The 13,695-nt window shown below is 47.9% G+C and overlaps 9 non-coding genes across 9 annotated transcripts; all 9 read right to left on the bottom strand.

Annotated features, from left to right (window-relative positions):
• Positions 1-1,242: 1,242 nt before the first annotated feature.
• On the bottom strand, positions 1,243-1,433 carry LOC142687437 (U2 spliceosomal RNA). The gene has a single exon (XR_012856661.1). It is a non-coding gene; the product is annotated as a U2 spliceosomal RNA (small nuclear RNA).
• Positions 1,434-2,721: 1,288 nt separating this feature from the next.
• Positions 2,722-2,912, bottom strand: LOC142687436 (U2 spliceosomal RNA). The gene has a single exon (XR_012856660.1). It is a non-coding gene; the product is annotated as a U2 spliceosomal RNA (small nuclear RNA).
• A 1,288-nt stretch (positions 2,913-4,200) lies between these two features.
• Positions 4,201-4,391, bottom strand: LOC142687434 (U2 spliceosomal RNA). Its single transcript, XR_012856659.1, has one exon. It is a non-coding gene; the product is annotated as a U2 spliceosomal RNA (small nuclear RNA).
• A 1,301-nt stretch (positions 4,392-5,692) lies between these two features.
• Positions 5,693-5,883, bottom strand: LOC142687433 (U2 spliceosomal RNA). Its single transcript, XR_012856658.1, has one exon. It is a non-coding gene; the product is annotated as a U2 spliceosomal RNA (small nuclear RNA).
• Positions 5,884-7,167: 1,284 nt separating this feature from the next.
• Positions 7,168-7,358, bottom strand: LOC142687432 (U2 spliceosomal RNA). The gene has a single exon (XR_012856657.1). It is a non-coding gene; the product is annotated as a U2 spliceosomal RNA (small nuclear RNA).
• Positions 7,359-8,647: 1,289 nt separating this feature from the next.
• On the bottom strand, positions 8,648-8,838 carry LOC142687431 (U2 spliceosomal RNA). Its single transcript, XR_012856656.1, has one exon. It is a non-coding gene; the product is annotated as a U2 spliceosomal RNA (small nuclear RNA).
• Positions 8,839-10,134: 1,296 nt separating this feature from the next.
• Positions 10,135-10,325, bottom strand: LOC142687430 (U2 spliceosomal RNA). Its single transcript, XR_012856655.1, has one exon. It is a non-coding gene; the product is annotated as a U2 spliceosomal RNA (small nuclear RNA).
• Positions 10,326-11,625: 1,300 nt separating this feature from the next.
• LOC142687429 (U2 spliceosomal RNA) lies at positions 11,626-11,816 on the bottom strand. Its single transcript, XR_012856654.1, has one exon. It is a non-coding gene; the product is annotated as a U2 spliceosomal RNA (small nuclear RNA).
• A 1,292-nt stretch (positions 11,817-13,108) lies between these two features.
• On the bottom strand, positions 13,109-13,299 carry LOC142687428 (U2 spliceosomal RNA). Its single transcript, XR_012856653.1, has one exon. It is a non-coding gene; the product is annotated as a U2 spliceosomal RNA (small nuclear RNA).
• Between the last annotated feature and the right edge of the window lie 396 nt (positions 13,300-13,695).

Here is a 13,695-nt window from a genome sequence, read left to right as displayed (position 1 = left end):
ACTGCTGTTCAGCCCTTGCAGCGATTCAGCCTACTTCTAGGCAATTCCATGGGGCCCTGCAGGCTCACACACTCACAGCTACACGGGAGGTGAATAAAGGCCGGAGAGGAAGCCAGACAGGATTTGCTTCTTTTGCTTGCACCACAATGCAGTGCTGAAAGAGGAGGAATCTACATAAAAACGCCTTCCTGGCAACGCCCAAATGCCCTGCTGCCATGCAGATAAACACTGGCAGCGGCAGCAAGTGCATGCCCACAGCCACCCCTTGTTCCTTCACACCTTGTATCAGCTGTAATCCAGTCCAGTCCAGTGCTGCCTGCTGAGCAGCACTGACCAACACTGCCTGGGCCCAGGCTTTTATCTCTGAGGCCCCATTATGATGTCAGAAAGCTGGCTCTGGAATCCTGAGGGCTCCACTATGACACGTGCAAAGTTCCGTCTGAACTTTATATAAGACGGTGAGGCTCAGTCAGTCACTCAGTGTTGCCTGAGAGGGCAACACTGCAACAGCCGGCCGCCAGGCTGTCTTTTTTTTGCACAGCTAGTTGCCTCCAGGAGGCCACAAGAGGGAGACAAGGGACTGCAAAATGGAAAATAGGCATCCACCAACTTTACAGACAACTTCTCCTTGCTCCTACAACCTCCATCCTTGCACAGTTTGTTATTCTTCTAGGTAACATAGTAACAAATCCAAATTGCTGCTCTCTTTGTAGGCAAGCAAGGCTTTGTTGCAACTGCAATTCTTACTTCTTCTTGAAATGTAGGGACGACAGTACATTCCATCACATCCATCTAGTGTACACAGGTAGGTCCATTGTGGCGGGCAGGCGAGCGGGCGGGCTGCTTTATTGGCTGTTTGCTGTTCCCCTACTCCACTCCACTATTTGACTGTTGTGCTGCATCAATCAATCAATCAATCAATCAATCAATCAATCAATCAATCAGTGGCTGGCTCAGGTGCAGCTCTTTAACTTACCTAAAAGGGAGGGCGGAGAGAAGACAAGGAAGGTGAATGAGGTGTTCCAATGTGAAATGCCGGAAACACAGAAACACAGACGACACACAACAAGAGGTGGCAATCTATTCATTAATTGCATTTAATCAATGAGCTCATTATCACTCATGCATTGTCCAACAGGTGTTGAAATAATGGGATTAAAAGGGGAGATCCCTTCAGAAAGACAGAAACAATAGCAAAGACAAAAAACACTTTTGGAATCTGCTTTTAGTCAACACATAAGGAAAGGGTGCACCGGTCCTGGAAATACTGCAATACCAGGTCAATGCGTGGAGTGGACAGAGCAAGCTCTATTTCCATCTCCCTGTTCTAAAAATCCATTTAATATATGGTCCCCAGATAGGGGACGTATCAGATATTAAACTGATAAGAACAGATACTACACTTGATCTTAGCCAAAAGGCCGAGAAGCGATAACCCGAACGGGCCGCGCGTTGCCCGAGCCTGCCCGATACTGCTGTTCAGCCCTTGCAGCGATTCAGCCTACTTCTAGGCAATTCCATGGGGCCCTGCAGGCTCACACACTCACAGCTACACGGGAGGTGAATAAAGGCCGGAGAGGAAGCCAGACAGGATTTGCTTCTTTTGCTTGCACCACAATGCAGTGCTGAAAGAGGAGGAATCTACATAAAAACGCCTTCCTGGCAACGCCCAAATGCCCTGCTGCCATGCAGATAAACACTGGCAGCGGCAGCAAGTGCATGCCCACAGCCACCCCTTGTTCCTTCACACCTTGTATCAGCTGTAATCCAGTCCAGTCCAGTGCTGCCTGCTGAGCAGCACTGACCAACACTGCCTGGGCCCAGGCTTTTATCTCTGAGGCCCCATTATGATGTCAGAAAGCTGGCTCTGGAATCCTGAGGGCTCCACTATGACACGTGCAAAGTTCCGTCTGAACTTTATATAAGACGGTGAGGCTCAGTCAGTCACTCAGTGTTGCCTGAGAGGGCAACACTGCAACAGCCGGCCGCCAGGCTGTCTTTTTTTTGCACAGCTAGTTGCCTCCAGGAGGCCACAAGAGGGAGACAAGGGACTGCAAAATGGAAAATAGGCATCCACCAACTTTACAGACAACTTCTCCTTGCTCCTACAACCTCCATCCTTGCACAGTTTGTTATTCTTCTAGGTAACATAGTAACAAATCCAAATTGCTGCTCTCTTTGTAGGCAAGCAAGGCTTTGTTGCAACTGCAATTCTTACTTCTTCTTGAAATGTAGGGACGACAGTACATTCCATCACATCCATCTAGTGTACACAGGTAGGTCCATTGTGGCGGGCAGGCGAGCGGGCGGGCTGCTTTATTGGCTGTTTGCTGTTCCCCTACTCCACTCCACTATTTGACTGTTGTGCTGCATCAATCAATCAATCAATCAATCAATCAATCAATCAATCAATCAATCAATCAGTGGCTGGCTCAGGTGCAGCTCTTTAACTTACCTAAAAGGGAGGGCGGAGAGAAGACAAGGAAGGTGAATGAGGTGTTCCAATGTGAAATGCCGGAAACACAGAAACACAGACGACACACAACAAGAGGTGGCAATCTATTCATTAATTGCATTTAATCAATGAGCTCATTATCACTCATGCATTGTCCAACAGGTGTTGAAATAATGGGATTAAAAGGGGAGATCCCTTCAGAAAGACAGAAACAATAGCAAAGACAAAAAACACTTTTGGAATCTGCTTTTAGTCAACACATAAGGAAAGGGTGCACCGGTCCTGGAAATACTGCAATACCAGGTCAATGCGTGGAGTGGACAGAGCAAGCTCTATTTCCATCTCCCTGTTCTAAAAATCCATTTAATATATGGTCCCCAGATAGGGGACGTATCAGATATTAAACTGATAAGAACAGATACTACACTTGATCTTAGCCAAAAGGCCGAGAAGCGATAACCCGAACGGGCCGCGCGTTGCCCGAGCCTGCCCGATACTGCTGTTCAGCCCTTGCAGCGATTCAGCCTACTTCTAGGCAATTCCATGGGGCCCTGCAGGCTCACACACTCACAGCTACACGGGAGGTGAATAAAGGCCGGAGAGGAAGCCAGACAGGATTTGCTTCTTTTGCTTGCACCACAATGCAGTGCTGAAAGAGGAGGAATCTACATAAAAACGCCTTCCTGGCAACGCCCAAATGCCCTGCTGCCATGCAGATAAACACTGGCAGCGGCAGCAAGTGCATGCCCACAGCCACCCCTTGTTCCTTCACACCTTGTATCAGCTGTAATCCAGTCCAGTCCAGTGCTGCCTGCTGAGCAGCACTGACCAACACTGCCTGGGCCCAGGCTTTTATCTCTGAGGCCCCATTATGATGTCAGAAAGCTGGCTCTGGAATCCTGAGGGCTCCACTATGACACGTGCAAAGTTCCGTCTGAACTTTATATAAGACGGTGAGGCTCAGTCAGTCACTCAGTGTTGCCTGAGAGGGCAACACTGCAACAGCCGGCCGCCAGGCTGTCTTTTTTTTGCACAGCTAGTTGCCTCCAGGAGGCCACAAGAGGGAGACAAGGGACTGCAAAATGGAAAATAGGCATCCACCAACTTTACAGACAACTTCTCCTTGCTCCTACAACCTCCATCCTTGCACAGTTTGTTATTCTTCTAGGTAACATAGTAACAAATCCAAATTGCTGCTCTCTTTGTAGGCAAGCAAGGCTTTGTTGCAACTGCAATTCTTACTTCTTCTTGAAATGTAGGGACGACAGTACATTCCATCACATCCATCTAGTGTACACAGGTAGGTCCATTGTGGCGGGCAGGCGAGCGGGCGGGCTGCTTTATTGGCTGTTTGCTGTTCCCCTACTCCACTCCACTATTTGACTGTTGTGCTGCATCAATCAATCAATCAATCAATCAATCAATCAATCAATCAATCAATCAATCAGTGGCTGGCTCAGGTGCAGCTCTTTAACTTACCTAAAAGGGAGGGCGGAGAGAAGACAAGGAAGGTGAATGAGGTGTTCCAATGTGAAATGCCGGAAACACAGAAACACAGACGACACACAACAAGAGGTGGCAATCTATTCATTAATTGCATTTAATCAATGAGCTCATTATCACTCATGCATTGTCCAACAGGTGTTGAAATAATGGGATTAAAAGGGGAGATCCCTTCAGAAAGACAGAAACAATAGCAAAGACAAAAAACACTTTTGGAATCTGCTTTTAGTCAACACATAAGGAAAGGGTGCACCGGTCCTGGAAATACTGCAATACCAGGTCAATGCGTGGAGTGGACAGAGCAAGCTCTATTTCCATCTCCCTGTTCTAAAAATCCATTTAATATATGGTCCCCAGATAGGGGACGTATCAGATATTAAACTGATAAGAACAGATACTACACTTGATCTTAGCCAAAAGGCCGAGAAGCGATAACCCGAACGGGCCGCGCGTTGCCCGAGCCTGCCCGATACTGCTGTTCAGCCCTTGCAGCGATTCAGCCTACTTCTAGGCAATTCCATGGGGCCCTGCAGGCTCACACACTCACAGCTACACGGGAGGTGAATAAAGGCCGGAGAGGAAGCCAGACAGGATTTGCTTCTTTTGCTTGCACCACAATGCAGTGCTGAAAGAGGAGGAATCTACATAAAAACGCCTTCCTGGCAACGCCCAAATGCCCTGCTGCCATGCAGATAAACACTGGCAGCGGCAGCAAGTGCATGCCCACAGCCACCCCTTGTTCCTTCACACCTTGTATCAGCTGTAATCCAGTCCAGTCCAGTGCTGCCTGCTGAGCAGCACTGACCAACACTGCCTGGGCCCAGGCTTTTATCTCTGAGGCCCCATTATGATGTCAGAAAGCTGGCTCTGGAATCCTGAGGGCTCCACTATGACACGTGCAAAGTTCCGTCTGAACTTTATATAAGACGGTGAGGCTCAGTCAGTCACTCAGTGTTGCCTGAGAGGGCAACACTGCAACAGCCGGCCGCCAGGCTGTCTTTTTTTTGCACAGCTAGTTGCCTCCAGGAGGCCACAAGAGGGAGACAAGGGACTGCAAAATGGAAAATAGGCATCCACCAACTTTACAGACAACTTCTCCTTGCTCCTACAACCTCCATCCTTGCACAGTTTGTTATTCTTCTAGGTAACATAGTAACAAATCCAAATTGCTGCTCTCTTTGTAGGCAAGCAAGGCTTTGTTGCAACTGCAATTCTTACTTCTTCTTGAAATGTAGGGACGACAGTACATTCCATCACATCCATCTAGTGTACACAGGTAGGTCCATTGTGGCGGGCAGGCGAGCGGGCGGGCTGCTTTATTGGCTGTTTGCTGTTCCCCTACTCCACTCCACTATTTGACTGTTGTGCTGCATCAATCAATCAATCAATCAATCAATCAATCAATCAATCAATCAATCAATCAATCAATCAATCAGTGGCTGGCTCAGGTGCAGCTCTTTAACTTACCTAAAAGGGAGGGCGGAGAGAAGACAAGGAAGGTGAATGAGGTGTTCCAATGTGAAATGCCGGAAACACAGAAACACAGACGACACACAACAAGAGGTGGCAATCTATTCATTAATTGCATTTAATCAATGAGCTCATTATCACTCATGCATTGTCCAACAGGTGTTGAAATAATGGGATTAAAAGGGGAGATCCCTTCAGAAAGACAGAAACAATAGCAAAGACAAAAAAACACTTTTGGAATCTGCTTTTAGTCAACACATAAGGAAAGGGTGCACCGGTCCTGGAAATACTGCAATACCAGGTCAATGCGTGGAGTGGACAGAGCAAGCTCTATTTCCATCTCCCTGTTCTAAAAATCCATTTAATATATGGTCCCCAGATAGGGGACGTATCAGATATTAAACTGATAAGAACAGATACTACACTTGATCTTAGCCAAAAGGCCGAGAAGCGATAACCCGAACGGGCCGCGCGTTGCCCGAGCCTGCCCGATACTGCTGTTCAGCCCTTGCAGCGATTCAGCCTACTTCTAGGCAATTCCATGGGGCCCTGCAGGCTCACACACTCACAGCTACACGGGAGGTGAATAAAGGCCGGAGAGGAAGCCAGACAGGATTTGCTTCTTTTGCTTGCACCACAATGCAGTGCTGAAAGAGGAGGAATCTACATAAAAACGCCTTCCTGGCAACGCCCAAATGCCCTGCTGCCATGCAGATAAACACTGGCAGCGGCAGCAAGTGCATGCCCACAGCCACCCCTTGTTCCTTCACACCTTGTATCAGCTGTAATCCAGTCCAGTCCAGTGCTGCCTGCTGAGCAGCACTGACCAACACTGCCTGGGCCCAGGCTTTTATCTCTGAGGCCCCATTATGATGTCAGAAAGCTGGCTCTGGAATCCTGAGGGCTCCACTATGACACGTGCAAAGTTCCGTCTGAACTTTATATAAGACGGTGAGGCTCAGTCAGTCACTCAGTGTTGCCTGAGAGGGCAACACTGCAACAGCCGGCCGCCAGGCTGTCTTTTTTTTGCACAGCTAGTTGCCTCCAGGAGGCCACAAGAGGGAGACAAGGGACTGCAAAATGGAAAATAGGCATCCACCAACTTTACAGACAACTTCTCCTTGCTCCTACAACCTCCATCCTTGCACAGTTTGTTATTCTTCTAGGTAACATAGTAACAAATCCAAATTGCTGCTCTCTTTGTAGGCAAGCAAGGCTTTGTTGCAACTGCAATTCTTACTTCTTCTTGAAATGTAGGGACGACAGTACATTCCATCACATCCATCTAGTGTACACAGGTAGGTCCATTGTGGCGGGCAGGCGAGCGGGCGGGCTGCTTTATTGGCTGTTTGCTGTTCCCCTACTCCACTCCACTATTTGACTGTTGTGCTGCATCAATCAATCAATCAATCAATCAATCAATCAATCAATCAATCAATCAGTGGCTGGCTCAGGTGCAGCTCTTTAACTTACCTAAAAGGGAGGGCGGAGAGAAGACAAGGAAGGTGAATGAGGTGTTCCAATGTGAAATGCCGGAAACACAGAAACACAGACGACACACAACAAGAGGTGGCAATCTATTCATTAATTGCATTTAATCAATGAGCTCATTATCACTCATGCATTGTCCAACAGGTGTTGAAATAATGGGATTAAAAGGGGAGATCCCTTCAGAAAGACAGAAACAATAGCAAAGACAAAAAACACTTTTGGAATCTGCTTTTAGTCAACACATAAGGAAAGGGTGCACCGGTCCTGGAAATACTGCAATACCAGGTCAATGCGTGGAGTGGACAGAGCAAGCTCTATTTCCATCTCCCTGTTCTAAAAATCCATTTAATATATGGTCCCCAGATAGGGGACGTATCAGATATTAAACTGATAAGAACAGATACTACACTTGATCTTAGCCAAAAGGCCGAGAAGCGATAACCCGAACGGGCCGCGCGTTGCCCGAGCCTGCCCGATACTGCTGTTCAGCCCTTGCAGCGATTCAGCCTACTTCTAGGCAATTCCATGGGGCCCTGCAGGCTCACACACTCACAGCTACACGGGAGGTGAATAAAGGCCGGAGAGGAAGCCAGACAGGATTTGCTTCTTTTGCTTGCACCACAATGCAGTGCTGAAAGAGGAGGAATCTACATAAAAACGCCTTCCTGGCAACGCCCAAATGCCCTGCTGCCATGCAGATAAACACTGGCAGCGGCAGCAAGTGCATGCCCACAGCCACCCCTTGTTCCTTCACACCTTGTATCAGCTGTAATCCAGTCCAGTCCAGTGCTGCCTGCTGAGCAGCACTGACCAACACTGCCTGGGCCCAGGCTTTTATCTCTGAGGCCCCATTATGATGTCAGAAAGCTGGCTCTGGAATCCTGAGGGCTCCACTATGACACGTGCAAAGTTCCGTCTGAACTTTATATAAGACGGTGAGGCTCAGTCAGTCACTCAGTGTTGCCTGAGAGGGCAACACTGCAACAGCCGGCCGCCAGGCTGTCTTTTTTTTTGCACAGCTAGTTGCCTCCAGGAGGCCACAAGAGGGAGACAAGGGACTGCAAAATGGAAAATAGGCATCCACCAACTTTACAGACAACTTCTCCTTGCTCCTACAACCTCCATCCTTGCACAGTTTGTTATTCTTCTAGGTAACATAGTAACAAATCCAAATTGCTGCTCTCTTTGTAGGCAAGCAAGGCTTTGTTGCAACTGCAATTCTTACTTCTTCTTGAAATTTAGGGACGACAGTACATTCCATCACATCCATCTAGTGTACACAGGTAGGTCCATTGTGGCGGGCAGGCGAGCGGGCGGGCTGCTTTATTGGCTGTTTGCTGTTCCCCTACTCCACTCCACTATTTGACTGTTGTGCTGCATCAATCAATCAATCAATCAATCAATCAATCAATCAATCAATCAATCAATCAGTGGCTGGCTCAGGTGCAGCTCTTTAACTTACCTAAAAGGGAGGGCGGAGAGAAGACAAGGAAGGTGAATGAGGTGTTCCAATGTGAAATGCCGGAAACACAGAAACACAGACGACACACAACAAGAGGTGGCAATCTATTCATTAATTGCATTTAATCAATGAGCTCATTATCACTCATGCATTGTCCAACAGGTGTTGAAATAATGGGATTAAAAGGGGAGATCCCTTCAGAAAGACAGAAACAATAGCAAAGACAAAAAACACTTTTGGAATCTGCTTTTAGTCAACACATAAGGAAAGGGTGCACCGGTCCTGGAAATACTGCAATACCAGGTCAATGCGTGGAGTGGACAGAGCAAGCTCTATTTCCATCTCCCTGTTCTAAAAATCCATTTAATATATGGTCCCCAGATAGGGGACGTATCAGATATTAAACTGATAAGAACAGATACTACACTTGATCTTAGCCAAAAGGCCGAGAAGCGATAACCCGAACGGGCCGCGCGTTGCCCGAGCCTGCCCGATACTGCTGTTCAGCCCTTGCAGCGATTCAGCCTACTTCTAGGCAATTCCATGGGGCCCTGCAGGCTCACACACTCACAGCTACACGGGAGGTGAATAAAGGCCGGAGAGGAAGCCAGACAGGATTTGCTTCTTTTGCTTGCACCACAATGCAGTGCTGAAAGAGGAGGAATCTACATAAAAACGCCTTCCTGGCAACGCCCAAATGCCCTGCTGCCATGCAGATAAACACTGGCAGCGGCAGCAAGTGCATGCCCACAGCCACCCCATGTTCCTTCACACCTTGTATCAGCTGTAATCCAGTCCAGTCCAGTGCTGCCTGCTGAGCAGCACTGACCAACACTGCCTGGGCCCAGGCTTTTATCTCTGAGGCCCCATTATGATGTCAGAAAGCTGGCTCTGGAATCCTGAGGGCTCCACTATGACACGTGCAAAGTTCCGTCTGAACTTTATATAAGACGGTGAGGCTCAGTCAGTCACTCAGTGTTGCCTGAGAGGGCAACACTGCAACAGCCGGCCGCCAGGCTGTCTTTTTTTTGCACAGCTAGTTGCCTCCAGGAGGCCACAAGAGGGAGACAAGGGACTGCAAAATGGAAAATAGGCATCCACCAACTTTACAGACAACTTCTCCTTGCTCCTACAACCTCCATCCTTGCACAGTTTGTTATTCTTCTAGGTAACATAGTAACAAATCCAAATTGCTGCTCTCTTTGTAGGCAAGCAAGGCTTTGTTGCAACTGCAATTCTTACTTCTTCTTGAAATGTAGGGACGACAGTACATTCCATCACATCCATCTAGTGTACACAGGTAGGTCCATTGTGGCGGGCAGGCGAGCGGGCGGGCTGCTTTATTGGCTGTTTGCTGTTCCCCTACTCCACTCCACTATTTGACTGTTGTGCTGCATCAATCAATCAATCAATCAATCAATCAATCAATCAATCAATCAATCAATCAATCAATCAGTGGCTGGCTCAGGTGCAGCTCTTTAACTTACCTAAAAGGGAGGGCGGAGAGAAGACAAGGAAGGTGAATGAGGTGTTCCAATGTGAAATGCCGGAAACACAGAAACACAGACGACACACAACAAGAGGTGGCAATCTATTCATTAATTGCATTTAATCAATGAGCTCATTATCACTCATGCATTGTCCAACAGGTGTTGAAATAATGGGATTAAAAGGGGAGATCCCTTCAGAAAGACAGAAACAATAGCAAAGACAAAAAACACTTTTGGAATCTGCTTTTAGTCAACACATAAGGAAAGGGTGCACCGGTCCTGGAAATACTGCAATACCAGGTCAATGCGTGGAGTGGACAGAGCAAGCTCTATTTCCATCTCCCTGTTCTAAAAATCCATTTAATATATGGTCCCCAGATAGGGGACGTATCAGATATTAAACTGATAAGAACAGATACTACACTTGATCTTAGCCAAAAGGCCGAGAAGCGATAACCCGAACGGGCCGCGCGTTGCCCGAGCCTGCCCGATACTGCTGTTCAGCCCTTGCAGCGATTCAGCCTACTTCTAGGCAATTCCATGGGGCCCTGCAGGCTCACACACTCACAGCTACACGGGAGGTGAATAAAGGCCGGAGAGGAAGCCAGACAGGATTTGCTTCTTTTGCTTGCACCACAATGCAGTGCTGAAAGAGGAGGAATCTACATAAAAACGCCTTCCTGGCAACGCCCAAATGCCCTGCTGCCATGCAGATAAACACTGGCAGCGGCAGCAAGTGCATGCCCACAGCCACCCCTTGTTCCTTCACACCTTGTATCAGCTGTAATCCAGTCCAGTCCAGTGCTGCCTGCTGAGCAGCACTGACCAACACTGCCTGGGCCCAGGCTTTTATCTCTGAGGCCCCATTATGATGTCAGAAAGCTGGCTCTGGAATCCTGAGGGCTCCACTATGACACGTGCAAAGTTCCGTCTGAACTTTATATAAGACGGTGAGGCTCAGTCAGTCACTCAGTGTTGCCTGAGAGGGCAACACTGCAACAGCCGGCCGCCAGGCTGTCTTTTTTTTGCACAGCTAGTTGCCTCCAGGAGGCCACAAGAGGGAGACAAGGGACTGCAAAATGGAAAATAGGCATCCACCAACTTTACAGACAACTTCTCCTTGCTCCTACAACCTCCATCCTTGCACAGTTTGTTATTCTTCTAGGTAACATAGTAACAAATCCAAATTGCTGCTCTCTTTGTAGGCAAGCAAGGCTTTGTTGCAACTGCAATTCTTACTTCTTCTTGAAATGTAGGGACGACAGTACATTCCATCACATCCATCTAGTGTACACAGGTAGGTCCATTGTGGCGGGCAGGCGAGCGGGCGGGCTGCTTTATTGGCTGTTTGCTGTTCCCCTATTCCACTCCACTATTTGACTGTTGTGCTGCATCAATCAATCAATCAATCAATCAATCAATCAATCAATCAATCAATCAATCAATCAATCAATCAGTGGCTGGCTCAGGTGCAGCTCTTTAACTTACCTAAAAGGGAGGGCGGAGAGAAGACAAGGAAGGTGAATGAGGTGTTCCAATGTGAAATGCCGGAAACACAGAAACACAGACGACACACAACAAGAGGTGGCAATCTATTCATTAATTGCATTTAATCAATGAGCTCATTATCACTCATGCATTGTCCAACAGGTGTTGAAATAATGGGATTAAAAGGGGAGATCCCTTCAGAAAGACAGAAACAATAGCAAAGACAAAAAACACTTTTGGAATCTGCTTTTAGTCAACACATAAGGAAAGGGTGCACCGGTCCTGGAAATACTGCAATACCAGGTCAATGCGTGGAGTGGACAGAGCAAGCTCTATTTCCATCTCCCTGTTCTAAAAATCCATTTAATATATGGTCCCCAGATAGGGGACGTATCAGATATTAAACTGATAAGAACAGATACTACACTTGATCTTAGCCAAAAGGCCGAGAAGCGATAACCCGAACGGGCCGCGCGTTGCCCGAGCCTGCCCGATACTGCTGTTCAGCCCTTGCAGCGATTCAGCCTACTTCTAGGCAATTCCATGGGGCCCTGCAGGCTCACACACTCACAGCTACACGGGAGGTGAATAAAGGCCGGAGAGGAAGCCAGACAGGATTTGCTTCTTTTGCTTGCACCACAATGCAGTGCTGAAAGAGGAGGAATCTACATAAAAACGCCTTCCTGGCAACGCCCAAATGCCCTGCTGCCATGCAGATAAACACTGGCAGCGGCAGCAAGTGCATGCCCACAGCCACCCCTTGTTCCTTCACACCTTGTATCAGCTGTAATCCAGTCCAGTCCAGTGCTGCCTGCTGAGCAGCACTGACCAACACTGCCTGGGCCCAGGCTTTTATCTCTGAGGCCCCATTATGATGTCAGAAAGCTGGCTCTGGAATCCTGAGGGCTCCACTATGACACGTGCAAAGTTCCGTCTGAACTTTATATAAGACGGTGAGGCTCAGTCAGTCACTCAGTGTTGCCTGAGAGGGCAACACTGCAACAGCCGGCCGCCAGGCTGTCTTTTTTTTGCACAGCTAGTTGCCTCCAGGAGGCCACAAGAGGGAGACAAGGGACTGCAAAATGGAAAATAGGCATCCACCAACTTTACAGACAACTTCTCCTTGCTCCTACAACCTCCATCCTTGCACAGTTTGTTATTCTTCTAGGTAACATAGTAACAAATCCAAATTGCTGCTCTCTTTGTAGGCAAGCAAGGCTTTGTTGCAACTGCAATTCTTACTTCTTCTTGAAATGTAGGGACGACAGTACATTCCATCACATCCATCTAGTGTACACAGGTAGGTCCATTGTGGCGGGCAGGCGAGCGGGCGGGCTGCTTTATTGGCTGTTTGCTGTTCCCCTACTCCACTCCACTATTTGACTGTTGTGCTGCATCAATCAATCAATCAATCAATCAATCAATCAATCAATCAATCAATCAATCAATCAGTGGCTGGCTCAGGTGCAGCTCTTTAACTTACCTAAAAGGGAGGGCGGAGAGAAGACAAGGAAGGTGAATGAGGTGTTCCAATGTGAAATGCCGGAAACACAGAAACACAGACGACACACAACAAGAGGTGGCAATCTATTCATTAATTGCATTTAATCAATGAGCTCATTATCACTCATGCATTGTCCAACAGGTGTTGAAATAATGGGATTAAAAGGGGAGATCCCTTCAGAAAGACAGAAACAATAGCAAAGACAAAAAACACTTTTGGAATCTGCTTTTAGTCAACACATAAGGAAAGGGTGCACCGGTCCTGGAAATACTGCAATACCAGGTCAATGCGTGGAGTGGACAGAGCAAGCTCTATTTCCATCTCCCTGTTCTAAAAATCCATTTAATATATGGTCCCCAGATAGGGGACGTATCAGATATTAAACTGATAAGAACAGATACTACACTTGATCTTAGCCAAAAGGCCGAGAAGCGATAACCCGAACGGGCCGCGCGTTGCCCGAGCCTGCCCGATACTGCTGTTCAGCCCTTGCAGCGATTCAGCCTACTTCTAGGCAATTCCATGGGGCCCTGCAGGCTCACACACTCACAGCTACACGGGAGGTGAATAAAGGCCGGAGAGGAAGCCAGACAGGATTTGCTTCTTTTGCTTGCACCACAATGCAGTGCTGAAAGAGGAGGAATCTACATAAAAACGCCTTCCTGGCAACGCCCAAATGCCCTGCTGCCATGCAGATAAACACTGGCAGCGGCAGCAAGTGCATGCCCACAGCCACCCCTTGTTCCTTCACACCTTGTATCAGCTGTAATCCAGTCCAGTCCAGTGCTGCCTGCTGAGCAGCACTGACCAACACTGCCTGGGCCCAGGCTTT

Source organism: Rhinoderma darwinii (assembly GCF_050947455.1).
Source record: "Rhinoderma darwinii isolate aRhiDar2 chromosome 5 unlocalized genomic scaffold, aRhiDar2.hap1 SUPER_5_unloc_23, whole genome shotgun sequence".
Lineage (NCBI taxonomy): Eukaryota > Metazoa > Chordata > Amphibia > Anura > Rhinodermatidae > Rhinoderma > Rhinoderma darwinii.
The sequence above is the reverse complement of the archived record's forward strand: the minus strand, read 5'-3'. Positions and strand labels throughout refer to the sequence as shown.